The 15378-nt window shown below is 31.6% G+C and overlaps 1 long non-coding RNA gene across 1 annotated transcript in view; it reads right to left on the bottom strand.

The window, feature by feature from the left end:
* LOC138940875 (uncharacterized) overlaps positions 1-15378 on the bottom strand; it is a 158876-nt gene that overhangs the window by 139391 nt on the left and 4107 nt on the right. The window lies entirely within an intron of this gene.

The raw sequence follows: 15378 nt of genomic DNA on the forward strand, positions 1-15378 counted from the left end.
TTGACGAAAATGCGATTTGAAAGTATGATATAAGGTTTAACCGTGTTAACAAGCACTTAAAACAACAAGTGATATAAAGGCGTATATGACACGAAAGAGAGAGAGAGAGAGAGAGAGAGAGAGAGAGAGAGAGAGAGAGAGAAATTCGAAGCCGACAAATTATATTTACTATTTGCAGTTTATGTATTTACGAGTATATAAATGGCTGATAAATATGATTGCTAAAGTTTTTCATCGTTCATTAACGCAATTATTATATTTGATTAATGCAAGTTACCTTTGCGGAAAGCATCATTGAAACTAATTGAATATAGTTAAATTAAATATAGCGATTATTATTTGAATACTTATTTGTCGCGGATTATCTAAACATTTTCTCAATTAGATCAAATATAATATTAATTTCTCCTTGTTTTAAAATATAATGTGCTTTAATTAATTTAATGTTTTCCGATTAATTAATATAACATAAAAAATATTTTGTCAATATTGAAACCAAGACTCAATTAGAGTTTATTCCAGTGTAGTAACTATACCCCGGTGCATTTAACTTTTGTCTAATTTTTCTCGAAAATATACATAGCGAGAGAAACGTGAAATGGTAGTTGCCGCGGTTATACTTTCGTAATCGCCTTCAAAAGTAAAGCGCGCTAAACTGTAGCAAAGTTTTAATATTTGTTTCAAGGTGTGTTTATAATCTGACTACGCTTTCTCCGTTCGACAAGCGAAGGAAACTCGACTAAGTAAGTGTTCGCGAGTAAGTAAACGCGAGATTTCGAAAAGAAGCGCACTGAAATAATTTTCTTCTCTCGCACAGTCGGCCGGCTTTAAAATCAAAGTAGTTTAACGCCGCCGGATTAAATAAGTCAGATTTAATCAAGTGTTATTGCGAGTCGCACGGAATTAAAACAACTATAAAATAACCTGCGTGATCGCTCGTGATTAAGAACGAAATAATAAAGAGTATCAGTTATGTAGAAGGACTAGTTTTCCGCGCAAGGAAATCGCGTCGCGATCGGTCTTCTTTAAGATAAATTTATCTTTTGCAAGTGACAGCCGAGAAATTGATGGAGCCGATGCAGGGAAATCGGGAAGACTTTTGCAGACTTTGCAAGAACGTTAAGTTCGCCGAGACATTGGCTTGTATTCTCATCTCTATTTTATCGCTAAATGTTCCAATAAATGTTCCCTATATGACAGGATAAGTGTTGTCCTATTCCGAATATTTGTAGCGAGTATAACAAAATTGTTTTAGTTACACGATCGAAATATTTGATGTGTGCAAAGGCTTGTATGATACCCGATCTAACTGAAATTATTTACTTGTCTGTCGTTATAGAGTGTTCCCGCTCGGGGAATGAAGAAAGGAACGTGACAATTGCGAAGCAAGAATAAAAGTCGCGGAAGATTGGATAGCCAAAATATGAAATTTCATGGCGTTGAGAAATTGTCACGTCTATCCAGATGAGAATCTCTCGTGAAATCGATTCCTTATAATTTTCCTAGAAATTCACCAAATCTATCTGAAATACGCATCGCGCAATTCTTTACTAACAAAAAAATAACTACATAATGCGAGATAGCGATGAAGTATATAAGCTTTACGGAGAGATAGATTAAAAAAAAAAAAAAAAAAAAAAAAAAAAAAAAAAAAAAAAAAATCAATGATGGATAACATTATAGTATAGAAACTTATAATAAAACCATAAGCATAATAAGATCATAAGATTACATTTTTGTTATATTGATTTATTTTTACAGAGATAATAAACATTATTCGAGATGCTTATTGTGGTTTTATTCTTCCATAATAAAAATGTTTGTTTATTCTTTGATTAAAATAAAAATAAGTATGTTGAATAATGTTTAATATAAAAAGAAATCAATATAATGAAAAAATTTGATCTTATTATAATCTTATGCAATCTACTGCAATGTTTGAAGTTTTATATTACAAGTTTCTATACCGTAATATTATTTCTCGTTGAATCTTTCTTCTGAAAACGGATAACATTACATTTTATTAAATTTTATTAAATTTGATTAGACTGTCAATTTTACAAACTGATAGTTACTCTATTATTATAATTATTATCTATCTCGAAGAATTTATTAAAAATGTTTCGTTTTATAGTTTTTATTATAATCGACTCTTCCCAAATATACTTATAGATAAATTATAACTAAATAGATAAGCGCTCTCTTACTATATGTGTTATTTAGCATTACGCATTAACATGTCGATTTCGCGTTTTATGCGTGTCAGACGGAATGCAAATTATAGTTTGTCAAAATTTATCCTATATTATAATGATGAAATCAATATTAACTATTAATTATTAATAAATAAACGGTAAATAAAATAAAAAGTTAAATAAACTATATTTATATAGACTGCATATATTAAAGATATAATGTATTATGATGAGAATAGAGAAAAGGGGCGGGAGAAGGGTGGGGGGAGGGGCAAGATTTATTTCGTCAGCAGAATTTCGACCCTCGTTAAGCTAGCACCTTCATCAAAACAAATTAAAATAAAATGCTTAATAGCACTTAATTTTTGACATATGTTTTATTTTAATTTGTTATGGTAAGGGTGCTAGTTTAAGAAGGGTAGAATTTCGGATTTTATCAATTACAGATACACCAAATTGTCATCTGAAATAGAGGAAGTATTCGAGCTTCACCTTTCGGTCTTCAGGACTGCGGTAGTTTCAGAAAATGATGAAGAACATCCAATGATTTTTATTCAGAAAGTAATAGGAAAAGTAATGCGACAAATTATTTTAATTAAATTATTAAAATAATATTATGTACACATTCTTTTCACAAGACAATTATGTAAAATAGCATTATATAAATATAGTATTCAAAATCTATAAAATTTAAAAAAAAAATACACTAAAATAAATATTAGATATATTAATAATTTATAGAAAAAAATATATACGAAAATGATATTTACTGAAAACAGTGCGAAAAATTAAAAAGTTTTAAAAAGTTTTTTATTACAAAAAAGAAAGTTGATTAAAGTCAAGAACAAACAAATATAACTCATTTATAAAGTTAGTATTTTATTCAAATGAAAAAAGCATTCTCGCATTTCATTGATTAAATTTCTCTCTTTCTCTCTCTCTAGAATCTTTTCAAAGAGATTCACTTCTACACTTTTCTTTTTGCGTACATTCTTATATATATATATATATATATATATATAAATCTTTTTATCAAAAATGTTGGGAGAGTTGTTTAAAATCTATAATCCTAATAGATCACGCTTTGCTTTTTTGACTATGATAACTCTAATGTGGTATGGATACTTTCGACATTTTTATCGATTACTTCCACATACTTTTTACAACGCTTCGCCATTGACCACGGTCCATAAAGATTTCTTTAGTTGCGGCTCTTTCTTTCGAGTGGTTCGTACGGTAAAAGCAACGCGATATAGTTTCTCTTTTTCTATTTTGTGGCCCGGTCAGCTCTGCGCGTCCCGTTTCATTTTTCAACGGTGAGAGAGGATGACACTTTAATTAACCCTTTGAGATCCGGCATCTACGTAAACTTAACGACGGTAGTTTTTAATTTTTCTGCATATTTTTGTCGAATATGTCCAGTAAATAATTACAATTTCTAAACTATATTTTTAGAACGTATATCATTCTCTATCTAACGATAAAAACATCCAAGTTTATTTTGCAGTTATCGCACTGCTGATCTGTCGATATCATATTGTATTATCCAATCTAACATATAGCAATAGTTTCGAAACACACACACACACACACCGATTCTGCGATATATCTAAGATAATCGTTATATGTTATTATTCCGGAAAATAATTAAAAATTTTAAGTATAGATTATATATAAATATAAATATAAATATAAATATAACAAATTTTTTTTTCTACAACTACACATATTTAGATATTTAAAATTTTCTTTGTTCATACTTGATGTAATTTTGATTGTTTTTAACTGTGCTATCGCTAATTAGTCGTGGTATAATGTTTAGACAGATAATGCTAATAAAACATCAAGCAATCTATTTGATCGACTGACTGCAATACTTCAAATAAGTCGTATTATAGCCGTGCGCCAGCCACTGAAACAACAATTGTTATGCCTGTCTGCTACTTCTGATAACAGTGTGTATGCTTATCTTTCGTATATATAAATAGAATTCTTGTTCTCTACTGAACGATGTAAAACAACTCATAAAATCCGAGCACAAATAATAGAGATTATAGCTTTGCCGAACATGTTTTCTGCTCATATAAAAGCAAGAAGAGCCATTATTCGCACAACTTTGAAAATACAAGTATTAGGATAAACTGAAAATATTACATAAAATCAAATAAGAGAGAGCTAATCGGGAGAATACTCCTCTATAAAATATATTTACGTGTGTACGCTGGGTGCTTGGTAATAGCAGGATCATTCATCGTGTGCAAGTAGAGCGGTTTAAACCAAGTAGAAAAGTCCTGTATCATTTTGCGATCTTCAAAATAATTAATGAAATATTAACTAAAAAAAGATCGGCCACCTCGCGCGAATAGAAGAGCGTGGCGAAGCGGTAAGAGGGGGGGGGGGGGGGGGCGGCGTTCTTCAAAAGACAATGACTATGTGTACGAGCAACGCGTAACGTCCTGCTAGTACAGAACTTTTCTACTTGGTTTGACCCGCTCTACCTGTACACAACGGATGATTCGGCTATTACCGGATACCCTGTATATATTGTTCCATTTTTTTATATCGTAATATCATTTAATTTAATACCATCCTTGTTATTTTCTCTATATAATTGTCCATATATAATTATTTTTATTTATACAATTTATCGAAACAAAAATAATTTATTATATTTGATAAATTATTCAAGCATGCAAATTATATTGAATAAAATGCGCTAATTCGAGAAATCAATTTTTCAAAGTTACACATAATATAATTAAAAGTTATATATGTATATAATTCATTTTTTATATTATTAGGTTTCATATATGACGTGATAAAAATATTAATAATTGTTTAATATTATAAAAATTATTGATATGATAATCAAATTATTGCTACGTGCCATATAAACAACAAATAATGTAGATATTGTTTTGCATCAACGTAGTAATAATATTGCTACATTAATTTTATTTATAATTTTCATTCAGTTTAAAAAAAAAATTAAATTGATTATTATATAATATCCTGCATATCTGCTTTTTATTAAAATGCCATTTATTGAAATATTAATAATGCGTTAAATCAGCATTTAAAATCATAAAACATTTCACATTTGATAATGACGTATTAAACAAGTCTCTTTCTTTTTTAGCCTAAAATATCATATTTTTCTCTCCCCGTTCTAGTTCTATTCTCCCGTACTATATAAATCGATGATTTTATTTTGCACAAAATTTAAGATGTTGTTGGCACATTAATATTTTATATATATTTTCGGAAAATATTCCAGTGCTATCGTCGGATTGTTTCATAAGAATTGTTGCCAAAAACAAATTATCAATTAAATATCAAGAAGCCGGTATCATATCGTAACTTCGATTTGTTTTCTGTATATCTCGCTCATTATCTCTATTCTTCTTTAAAAGCAGATCTTCTTTGTCAATTTATCTTAAGAGCCTGAACGGAGCATCTTTATAAACGGGTATAAAAGCGCGCTGAAGCAATACTTTTCCCGTTAGACGCGCCGCGACGTTTTTGCATTTCTCAAAAAGAAAGACTTTACTTTCCGCTAATGCTTCTCGACGGCATGCATATTTATTATTCGAGAATCGAGAGATGGAGACTCGCCGTCTCTCAGATTTCAGTGCTTCTTCCGTCCAACGCTGCATACGCGATTCTTTCTAATAATATCAGAGATTCGTAATACAACTTTTAGGATTAGCAAAGTTTTTTCGTTGGGGGAAAAAAAAAATGTTTCTTAAATGCGATAACGAGTTCTGGATCGAATTGGATCGGATCGGACACAAATAATGAGATCGCAATTGACTTTTAATGCGCGCAACCATATTTTTCTTTTACACATATGTACAAGACGCTTGAGAAAGCTAACATTTTTCACATCTTTGACGAAGAGAGAGAGAGAAAGAGAGAGAGAGAGAGAGAGAGAGAGAGAAGACTTCTTCCCAGCAAACTGAATTATTACTGGTTTTTTATCTAACACGCGCACTGCGAATGTCAGATCGGGCTCTTGTTCGCGTCAAATTATTTTTCGATTAAATTCTTTTGTAGCAAACGCGCGCGCGTTATAAGAACTGCGAGGTGCGAGGATTTTACAGAACATAACGCGGAGACGTAATGGAAACAGCTGGCAGAAGCTTACAGCGATTTCCATAAAATCGGGCCATTAAAATCCTGTACAGCTGCAAGCTCGCGGCAGCCGTCTTCATCCCGAAGAATGTTTCATCAGAGAGAAATCGATATTTCAAGAAGTAAGAAATATAAAATAACAAAATGTTTGTAATCTCGATTTAATATTGTCGATATTTTTTTTACGCTTTCTTTCTGAGATATTTATTGTTGTCTAGTTACGAGTTTTTTTTTTATATATAAAAAATTTCAGTACCATCGACAAGAATTAAATTACAAAGCAGCCGCGTATATTGCCTTGCTTTCTCTTTGCCTTACCAAAATAAAATATTTATTCAATGTCTAGCGACCGCGGTTTATAAAGGCACGCATGGTCTTTTTAAGCGCTTTGAGTAAATTTTCGTGCATATGTGCAACTACATACTAAACAGAACGAGAGATATAGAGAAAAGCCAAAAAAAGATAGAAAGAAAAACGTGAAAGACAAGAACTGGAATAGAAACGCAGCAATTGCATGGGCGAATATTTTTCAGTAAATCTGCACACGTACATCTTTTATATCCCCGTCTCGCTCTCAAGGCTCGTTTCCGCTATTTTACTGATATGCAAACGAACCAAAATCGCGCGAGTTTCGATTCTGTTCTTTGCTTTTCTTTTCTAGCGAACGTATACGCAATGTATCTGAAAGCGAGCGAGAATGCTATGAATGTAATATACAAAAAATATGATAGTATACAATATATTTTCCTAATATATCTTGGAATTTTTCCATATGTATCTCTCAGAATATATGAAATATATGATCAACTCGTCCTTCAATTTTCATTAAAATAGAAGAGTACAAAATAGCTATTATGTTTTTCACGACAGATTCCATATATAAAATAGCCGTAAGATCTTCATATTTGTCTCGTATCCCTTTTTTTAATAGATATATTCGCGGATAACTGGAATGTACGTGTATGTCTGAAGCTGCTGGTTAAAACGAAAAAGAAATGCGACAAACGCTTTGCGTTATTTAATAAAAATGCGTAATACTCTCGATATACTTCATAAAGAATCTCGTTCGATGTTTAATTTCCGGCTTTCGAACTGCCAACGCATTCAAACTTCTTTCAATGTCGAGAGACAGCTGCTTTCAAGACGAAGTCGAAGCGAGCTATTCGCTTCTCTTTGTCATAAAGGAAAAAAAGTAATGTTAAACGCGTTAATTAAAAACACAACTTTATATACCCATCTATTCTCTAAAGAGAGACATGCTTTAAAAATAATAAAAAGCAAATTTCAAATAAATAAAATACTAAATATGACGCAACATTTCTAAATATTCTTAAAACTACCATATATTCTATATATGTATAACATATCTCTCTAAAATGTATGAATTTTTTAAGTTATTTAAATCAAAATATTGTATTTATAGCTAAATTATTAAAATATTTGATACTAAATATAATAAATGTGTTGTAAATGATATACTCTTCAATAAAAATTTAATACAAAAGAAATTAATTTCAAATTTGCCACGCACACACACACAATTTATAGTTAAAAAAAGAGAACTTTTTTTATATTCCGCATGAGTTTTTCGTTTTTCTATCGCATTCCCACAGACTGTTCTTAAAGATTACAAATTCTATCATCATATGATCGCAATCAAAGTATAAAAGTAGACAAAAAATTGGCTAAAAAAAAAAGAGAGAAAATGTACACTACTGTACGCATATTAAATAACGCGCAACACTTTCATTGTTGGAATTTTCATAGAAAATCCGCTAGTGTAGGTGCGATAAATCAAAGCCAAACCTCGTTCCCTTTTCCCATTCGCACGCACCAAAACGGCAATTCCATCGAACTTGGGCACGCGGGAACACTTCGCGGAACTAAATTGGATTATTCGCTTACCGAAATCTTCGAGCCGTAAACTCCCCGACGGCATCCATTCCCCATAGTTCGCAGAAGAGAGAAAGATAAGATGACGTCGTAAAAAGTCCATATGGACACACATTCCCATATTCTCGGCCCGTAAACGCTTTTCCACGCTTGTCATCACCGTAAGTTTTATCCGAGAACATTTTATTGCTTTTCTTGAATATTATACGTATTTATATGTATATATAAAAAATTAATATATAATTTTCATATTCATAATTATATTAATTAAATTAATTATCCATTATATATCTTATTAATGTGATTGGATTATTTAAGAATCTGATATAAATATACCATATACGGCCGCTTTATCATTCATCAATATTTTATCGCGGAAATTTCCATATCTAATTTCAATATTTTTTAATTAATTCTTAATTAATTCTTAATTGTGTATGATAACTATTTATCAAACATCATTCACTATTAATTGTAATCAAATGTAAGTCACATTATATATGTCGTAACAAATGTCATAACTGCAAAGTTCTCGTTTTCAAAGTATACGCAGGTCGCCAACAAACTAAGCGTTAGCTGTTAAATATTCATACGGGCCCCGTCTATGGCGCCTTTATAATATAGTCTTAGCTAATTTAGCTCGTTATCGCCGAGAACCAGTTCGAAGTAATTCCGGCTCAGCGAGCCAAGATGACTTCGCCGATTATTGCAACTCCGAAAAGGCTGGAAGAGACGCGAGATATTTATATCACGTTCCACATCGGCAAATTTAAAAAAAAAAAAAGAAAGAAAAAGAAAAAAGCAAAGAACTCGAGCATAAAATTAAAATAAACTTTGTTATATTTAATTACTCGCCATGGTACGCGCATGTGAAATTAATAAACTCGACGTCGACCGAAGTATGAATCTTCATCCCGCTGACAATACGAATTGAAATCTTCGATGAGATTCGCGTACATAACAATATATTTTAGTAGAATTACTTCCGGATAGTATGATCAAGATTTTTTTTTCACGCATTATTCTCGGTAGCGTGCGAATTGAATTTCATTTTTATCTAACTTTAATTATTAATATGCGAATAATTTGTATCATTTTTATTATCACATAGTTTCTTATAGCAATTTCATTGCATTCGAGTTTTTACTAAATTTTTTCTATATTACTTCGTTATTATATTATTATAAATCTAAATTTCCATCAATTTTACGTCATATATCAAACGTTATAAATCTTGGATAGATAAAATCTTAATAACATAATATATTACGTACGGATTATTTTTTTAGCTCATAAAAAAAATATTACATTTGACTCTTTTTCTTAAAACGAGCACTTATTGTTAGTCAACATTCTACATATAATACTTTGATGCTTGAAGCTGAATTTGCGTAAGCGCGATCATAATTTTTATCTACGATTCATGTAAGTTTTACCAAGATCGCAAGAAATTTTACGACTAGCTTTATATTGCAGCTGGTCTACTAAAATCGAATATATCATTAATGAGTTATGAGTGAAATCATAGCGTGAGTATAGCTTCACGTCTCAAAATCGCGGAAGGAAAGCGCATTTTGAAAAATATAAAAACTATATGCATTATTATTGCAAATCTGCAGTTTAATTAGGTTTAAAGCGCTATATTAAAGATAAAGAATCTACCAGTGATTCGTGCAAATTTTGCAAAGGACCGAATCCGGCTCTCGCCTGCATTCGCTGATGCATCTGGATTAATGAAACCCACTGAATGCAACTCTGATGGATTATGAATGTTAACTCGCATCCCTTTGCCGAGTTAAGCCTCGGATATGGTTAGGATCAAACTACTCTTGCATTCGCGCTACTTTAGAATGTGTATACACGCTAGAAGATCTACTCTAGATATTCTGTAACCTAGGCGTTTTCTATTTGAGATTTAAAGGCGATGTTTCCAAAGTAAGAAATATTTTAGAAATTTATAATTTTCTTCAATTGTAAATGTAAAATAGCAAATTTTGTAGATATTCGTATTTTTATAAAGGTAAAATCAGACAAATGAAATATTGAAAAAAAATAAAATTTCGTTATTTAATTACTTAAATTTATAAAATTTAAATCTTGAGGAAAGAATAAACGCGCTAGGAATATCTACAGTTCTATATTTTCGCATTAGTCGGTCGTTTTAATATCAGATAATCCTGTAAGTCTGGTTGGCGAGACAGGTCGAGCCGATTCGATATTACATAGCTCAGAAGGAAATGAGGTGCCACGAATGGCACACTGCTCATGCTGTAACCAAGCTTGATCGATGGTTGCATTATGGCCTAGTCCTTTGTATACTGTGGCACTTGCCATGTCACAGATTGCCTAATCTCTCATTGCGAATTTGCGCCTCTTGTGACTAATGCCGGTAGCCAATTCTGTTCCGCGGAATCGCGGCTAATTACGATTTTACGGGATCGGATATATCATCATGCCGTGTAGATGGATTTCGTTATACGTGCCGGACAAACGGAATATTAATCGGAAATACGTGCTTCCGTTCGGTATGACAAGGCGCGTCTCGTGCTATCGTATTTAACGGCTCCTCATAAATCATCGATTCGTTTCCTCTTGCTGCAAAAAGTAAAACAATCGATGAATAAATCATCAAGTTTGTATGGTTTTATCAAAATATTTAAATGTATGAATATATACGGTATAACAATAAAGTAATTCGGAAAAAATTTGATTCATAAATTTGTCCTATATTCATTATAAAAATTTGATATTATTATACATTCAACGTTATCAACGTCTTAAGGAAGAGATGTTACACTGTAATAAATCTTTTTTAAGAAACTAATTCATTTTTTAAATAATTATTTCTGTCGAAAAAAGATTATTAGTTGTCAATAGACGACAATTGAATGATGTGTATTCTCTTTTCCAATATTAAAATATCAGAAAATTTATTAGCACAACGTGGGTCTTTACAAATAACTTCTCAATGAAATATCAACTGTCAAAGTGCGTTCTCTCTCCTTCTCTTACTTTCTTTGCACACGCAGAAAATGTAATATATATAATTAAAAAAACTATCAATTCCATTTAATCTTACGCGCGCGCGCAATTACACTGCACCGAACTATAAAAAAATCATACGCAAGCATAACAGTGTGTAATGTACGCCTCTCTTTCAGTATTTTCTTCCTCAATTTCTGTAACAAGGTAATGGATGCTCCCACGAGACACGAGTGTCCTTGTCCGGGAGCGAAATTTATGATTGGCTCGCACTCCCGAAGTAGCACAACGAACGTAGCGCATGTTTATCCGCCACGGATGCTGGTAAATCTAATGGGGTGTAAAAGGGCCGAAGGTATATGGCGAATGGACGAATGGCTCAACGAGCCGTATACCGAAGGAGAAACAGGGCGAGAAAATGCGCCGGATCCGAGAGAAAAGTGCTCGCGCGCCAATCAAATAAATCACTCGTACCGAAGCCTGACCCGTCTCTTTCTCTCTCTCTCTCTCTCTCTCTTTTTCGCTGTTTTTTTCTCTCTACGCATTTTCTGTCGTGCGTCTCTCTCCGCCCGCGCAATATAAATTGCCACGCAAACTTCGGTTCGCCGAGAACTCGTTGTACCCAGCTGGACCGATTTTTCTCGTAATTACGTTTTCATTCTCGCGATGATTAGTTGCTACGTGATCAGAGTTGGGAAAAGAGCAGATAGATACTTTGGATAAATCCAAGAAATACAAGCGATCGATGATTTTTCATTTTTATACTTTCCAAGTAAAAATAGCAAGCAGATTATGAAAATATATATACGTTATCTACGCTATATCTATAAGATATAAATAAAGATAAAAATTTCTTTTAACAAATTTTGAACTTTGCATCGTTTTAAGAGGAATGCCTGAAGTCGTTCTCGTTTCGTATTAACCAGATTTACTGGGTAGTAACTTTTTATTTCGTTTCTTCGAAAATAATATGCAGATGTTATGCCAGAAGCAGTAGTAGTAGTGAAATTAATTACAAGCTACTACGCATGAAAGTAAACTCATCTAATGTTGTAAATAGATTGTTTTGTGCAGCAAAGATTTATCTAAATAAATTTTTCAGTTCCTTTGATAATAACAAAGAAATAATGCATTGATAATTTTTACATAAGAAGTCTGAAATTTTTTATTTTGATATCTTAAATTATATATAATACAAAACACTTTTTAAAAAATATTTTTCTACAAAGAAATGTTAAGCTCTTTTACTTTTTTTTATATGCATATCCTTTTTTATTATAGAGTTTTCATTATTATTATTTACTTTATAAAGTAGTTATATATTTGAAATTTGTTTTTCTCGTTACGTAATTTGTTAACTCGCATTTGTAAGCTTGGACAAATAGACAATTAAAATTCGAATTGCATTTAAACTCGGAAGAAATCCCCGGCAATTATCATTGCAATTCAAATCGCGTTACAAAAACCAATTTCCATAAATTGCGCGAGAAGCTTTTGTACTGTTTTAACTGGTTCTGCACGGCCACGTAGTCTGGTTTAAGATTCCTTTAAATACTATTAGATACAATGGCAAAAAATGTCAGAAAAAAAATTAATACAATGGCAAATTCAGAGAGAAAAAATATTTTAATAAAATGTAAAAATTTTTTGAGAATTTATTGTGAATTTTGCCTTTAATAAACTTGGATTAAAGCAATTCGTGTTAAAAATTCTTGCGCCATCAATTAGCGTTGCAAAAAATTATTACAAATATAATATTGATATAAATTATTAAAGTTTCATTGTATTTTTCGGAGGAACATCAAGTTAACACGAGCAAAGCAACGCGGCGCCGCAAAAACAAGCGACAGCCTTTAGTGTAAGTTTGTACAACACAATTATATGAAAATTTTGTTACAAAAATCAGTTTTCTTTCATAAGTTTTCTCTCGGCATCACGAGCGAAGTCGCTGGCGCTTTCGGTTGATTTTACACGGCAGGGACATCACTCCGTTAACTAAAATCCCGTTAAAACATCGTTAAGCGGAGTGGAAATTCCGCGGAAGCGACACTTTCGTCAAAATCAGAGATATATATGACATTTGAGAACAAGAAATACGATTTCACGCTTTTCGAACTTTCATGCTCTTTCAGCCACGAATAAACAAGATCGTCGTAAGCGAGAAAAAAGTTCGCGTTGTAAGTAATCGGAATCACAGTTGTTTTAATGTCGCTACTTTTTAAGTTGCAAAAAAAAAAAAAAAAATTGAAAGCGCTTTTAATGAGAAAAATCTTGTTCGAAATATTATACAAAATTTTATAGATTTTTTATGTTGAGTTAAAAAAATCTAAACAGCAATTTCTGAATGAAGCAAAAATTTAGCAATAGAAATAAAAACGGGAATTTCCCAAATACATCCCGTGTAACAACACGGAGCATTTTACCGAGATTTCTCGGGCGCTTTTCGTAATCAAGCGTACGTAGAGAGCGGGAGAGATCTTTGATAGAACCGATAAAAGTGTCAAGCAGCAACGACAGCGACGCGCAAGGTTTCGTTGAGATCCTAAAAGGCGAAGGGCCAGCAATAGCGATGGCACGAGACGAGAGCGGATAGAGCGCGGAAAGAGGAACGCTATTTGCGACAGAAGATAAATTTTACGAGGCATAGACTACGATCCCGTAAAAATGGTGGCGACGTTAATTCGGCGACGGTGCATCGAACGTAAAAATGTCTAACAGTCGTATTATGTCCGTTCGTGTACGATATATATTTACGCACACTGCACATACACACACACACATCGTTTCGGTGATCCTTAATTTTACCCAATAATTAAAAAATGATCTATCGCGAACGTAAAATTATTACGATTAATATTTTCTCAAAAGCATGAAAATTAGAGATTATCATATAGCACAAAAAAAAAATAGTTAATAAATATTAAGTATAAAATATGTAGCTATAAATATTAAAATTGGGAATAGAATGTTAAGTTAAAAAAGGAGTAGAATGTTCACAATATTTGCGCAAGTATTTCTTTAAAAAATAAAATTAATGAGCATTATAAGATAGTGACAATAAGAATAATTACAATAAAAATAATTAATTGATTAATTTGTCAAATAAATTTATCATCAGTATTATACGATATGAATGAATACGATTATTATGATGGTCTCTTTAGATAAACTAAATTGACGATAAATATTATTTCTCGCCTGCTATCTTCAATTATAAGATAGTTAAGATATCCTAAATGGAAACTATTTCTAGACATTCGATATTAGCAGAAAACCATGAGAATCGATTAATAAATGAGATCGCACCGTTCCGAATTACATCGAGAACTATTCCGTTTTCCATAGAAAAGGAGGGAGGCAGGGGCGTCGTTTATGTAAGTGACATAGTAATTTTCTCCCTTAAACATTGGTACGCGATAAAGGGAAGCAACTCACAATTAATAACTTTTTCGGCTCATAAACGCAGGTTTCACGGTCACGATTATCGACTAAAATTTCAGATTTTATGTTTAAAAATTTACGATTGGAAATCTATCTCTGTGAAATTTGATAAATTTATAATGAGCAGAATCATTATTTGTTTACGACAACAACTGTGTGTAATATCATCTTCAATATTAAACGCATAAATATAAAAATAATTACACAATATGATCTTTCATCATCCATTTACAATTATGATGAAATCTAATTTACTAATTTACAATTAGTATCAGAAAAATATAATCATGTGCAATAAATGTAAAATATAAAAAATATAAATTTAACTTTAACATGCATATTAATACTGCTCAGAATAAAACGAAAATATAACAATATAACAGTAGGTAACATGTATCAAATAAATAAATCAATTAGAGTATTTATAAAATATCGATACAAGTAATTCAAATTTATCGAAACGATATCGGCTTTATCTACTTAATGCCAAGCAATATCTACTTGAAACATTATCCATTGTATGTGATCATTATTCAAATCGATAATTGATATATTACAAATAGCATTCACATCAACCATCACTCATAGTCTTTTTTGTTACCAATATTTGTTATTTAAATCCGATTCGTATCGTTTTGCTTAAAATCAAGATGGACATACTGCCACATTTTAACTTTTTTATCTATCATACGTGACAGAATTATATGTAGTCTTATCTTTAAATAAGCATAAT

Source organism: Polyergus mexicanus, unplaced genomic scaffold, assembly GCF_030449975.1.
Source record: "Polyergus mexicanus isolate NDT 795.1 unplaced genomic scaffold, iyPolMexi1.0 SCAF_17, whole genome shotgun sequence".
Lineage (NCBI taxonomy): Eukaryota > Metazoa > Arthropoda > Insecta > Hymenoptera > Formicidae > Polyergus > Polyergus mexicanus.